Source organism: Lolium rigidum, chromosome 1, assembly GCF_022539505.1.
Source record: "Lolium rigidum isolate FL_2022 chromosome 1, APGP_CSIRO_Lrig_0.1, whole genome shotgun sequence".
Taxonomy (NCBI): Eukaryota; Viridiplantae; Streptophyta; class Magnoliopsida; order Poales; family Poaceae; genus Lolium; species Lolium rigidum.
In genome coordinates, this window is record NC_061508.1 from 78,228,234 (window position 1) to 78,231,659 (window position 3,426).

Here is a 3,426-nt window from a genome sequence, read left to right on the forward strand (position 1 = left end):
GATGGAGTCCCAAACCTAAGGAAGATACAGAAATTTGGGGCCCCCAAAAATTTGGGCCCCTGTGCGGCCCGCACATGTTGCACACCTGTCCGCCCGGCCCTGTATAGAAGAAGATCGATTCCTAATAGCTACAAATAAGAGAACCCGCTCCTGTCGCCCCTCCCCGAGGGCGACTAGGGCACCCCCACCCACACTAGCCGCCGCCCTTCCCTCCTCCTTTCCCCTGCTGCCGCCGGTGGCGGCGATCTTCCTCTCTCTCGCGCGTTGGTTGGATTCCGTCGGGGCGATTTCGATATGTGGCGACGGAAGCCTCCCGCTCTGGCCCCGGCCGTCGCGGGCTCGCGGCCCCCGCCGTGGCTGGCTGTGTGTGGGTTGGGCTTGGTGGTGGAGGCTGTTGGCGTCGTAGCCCGCCGGTGCTTCGAGTGTGGTCGTGAGGATGACCAGATCTAGGCCAACGGGCCTAGGTCTAGGCCTGGAGGGCTCGGCCGCCCCCCCACCTCTGCCCGTTCCCTTCATGGCATCTGTGCCGTCCGGCCTGGACGTGCAGCTCTGAGCGGTGGGTTTGGCCCTGCGAGGTGGCCGGCGGCCTTCCGCTCACTCAGATATGTCGGAATCTTGTGGGCTTTCGACAATTTGGCGTCGTATTGGTTGACGTCTGTGCTGACTACCTAGGAATGGCTTCCAGAGTCGGCATGTGCTCGCCGACGATGGTAGCACGCTCGCATACTGCAGCTGTTGGTGTGCTGCAGCCTGCTTCTTCCTGCCAACCAGTTTGGTCGCGCTAGTGCAGCAGTCTTGCGCTTAACCTGCGGATGAATCTAGTCGGGGCTATAGGTCTAGTGCGACTTGGGTTGGTGGTGCGGTAGTGATTTCTGCTTTGTCCGCTCCACATCCTCGCGTCAGCGTCCGATATTTTGATCGCGTTGGCTCTCGGCGAAAGTCGCACATGGTGTTGGCATGTGCCGGTGTCACCTGTGGGTGTCACTCCCTTGTTGAAGGCGTCCCGTTGCAACCCACTCTCCTTGGGGGGCTCGCTTCATGCATACCTCTCTGGTAGTTTCTTGTGGATCACCCTGCGACCTCTCAGTGGTGTTGCAACCCTCACGCAACGTCTGCCTGGCTGCTTTTACACGGTCTGTTGCGGTAGTTGATGTCCTCCTTAGCGCCTTGGGGGGCTTTGCTAGGTCGACGTCTGGTCGTAGCCCTTACCGGTGTGCCTATCCCAACGCCAGGGGCAGATGTTGTGTTTTTGGTCTGAACCAAGCCCGAGCTCTAGGGGTGGTGGCTCTTGGGTCTGGGTGAAAACTTTGCAGGATCTTTGTTTCTGCCCACGACGATGACGCATTCTTGCGCCATTCACCTTCTTGGAGGCGTCGCCGCAATACCTCTCCCCTTTGGTTCCTCAAGCTCTACTAGGAGGTCGGCCCGTCGATGAGTTTCCCTGGGTTGCAGGCTTGGTACGGTGGAGGTTTGTTGGTGTGGACACGGTCGTGATGCCTCCGGTGCAACAGAAGACAAGGCTCCCTCTTCACGGTTCAAGTGGCGCTTCGGCTTGACTTTTTTCTGTGTTGTCCTCTGTTGTGGCTGGGTTTCGGTGTGCGTTTGACGCGTGTGCGGGTTGTAACTCTTGGTGTAACTCCTAGCCAGTTGATGGCTTCGTTAATTCAAAGCCAGACTCATTTCGAACCTTCCTTCTAAAACTTTTATAGAAGAGGAGCAACAAACATACAAGAAGGACAGAACCCAGCTGCAGACAACCGACACAACCCCCACCCAACACACACCCCCACACCTCCTGTCAGCCTAAGGGCATCTCCAGCGGCGCAACGCATTTCGGACGTCCGAAATGTCCGTTTGCGTCGCGCGGCGGACGCTCGACCGACCGTTTTTGTCCGCGCGTCCGTTTGCACCTAGGGGTGGCTCCAGCGGGCCGACACATTTCTGCGTTTGCATCAATTTACGAAGTTTCCAAACAGCAAAATAAGGAAATCAACAAAGTCATAGTTATTACATTTAAATGTTTAAAAGTCGACATGAAAATAAGATAGTATTTCTCTAGGCATGATCTTCATGGCCAGCCAATGTCCACTGATGCTCAATCAGATCCGTTTGCAGCTGTTTGGAGACGTTCTCGTCAGTGACTTCTACATTCCTATGTAGATAGTCCTGCCAAGATGAAGCTCCAGGACGTGGCGCAACCAGCTCACCTTGGAATTCCCAGTAGTTCTCATTGCGGCCATCAGGACGTTCCTTCTCAACGATCATGTTGTGCATGATCACGCAGCATGTCATCACCTCATGCATGGTCTTCAGCGACCATGTTCTTGCCGGGTGACGGACAATTGCCCACCGAGCTTGGAGCACACCAAATCCGCGCTCCACATCTTTCCTGCAAGCCTCTTGCATCTTGACAAACCTCCTTGTCTTCTCAGAGTTTGGATTACGGACAGTCTTCAACAATGTGGCCCAGTCAGGGTAGATGCCATCAGCAAGATAATATGGCTTGTCATATGCATTTCCATTGATCTCATAGCTCACACGGGGAGCTTTGCCTTGCATGAGCCGGTTGAAAACCGGTGATCGGTGCAACACATTGATGTCATTGTTGGAACCGGCCATGCCAAAGAATGAATTCCAAATCCATAAATCTTGAGATATGACAGCTTCAAGAATGACAGTTTTTCCCTCCTCATGCCCGCTGTACGCACCCTGCCATTCAAATGGACAGTTTATCCACTGCCAGTGCATGCAATCTATGCTTCCAATCATTCCTGGGAAGCTTCTAGACTCGTTGATAGATAGGAGCCGCCTTGTATCCTCAACAGTTGGCTCCCTACAGTAATACTCTCCGAACACGGCAATCACGGCTCGGCAAAACCTGTACATGGCCTCAAGACAGGTGCTCTCACCCATTCGAATATACTCATCGAATATATCCGCAGCCATTCCATATGAGAGCATGTGAATAGCCTGTAGGGATTAGTAGCATAGAAAACAAAAAAATTCCTACTGCGAGAACGCAATCCAAGCCAAGATGCAATCTAGAAGACGGTAGCAACGAGGGGATGAACGAGACTAACCCTTGAAGATTTCCAAAGCCTACTGATACGTCTCCGACGTATCGATAATTTCTTATGTTCCATGCCACATTATTGATGATATCTACATGTTTTATGCACACTTTATGTCATATTCGTGCATTTTCTGGAACTAACCTATTAACAAGATGCCGAAGAGCCAGTTGTTGTTTTCTTGCTGTTTTTGGTTTCAGAAATCCTAGTAACGAAATATTCTTGGAATTGGACGAAATCAAGTCCCAGGGTCCTATTTTGCCACGAACCTTCCAGAAGACCGAAAAGGATACGAAGTGGGGCCACGAGGGGCTGCCACCATAGGGCGGCGCGGCCCAGCCCTTGGCCGCGCCTA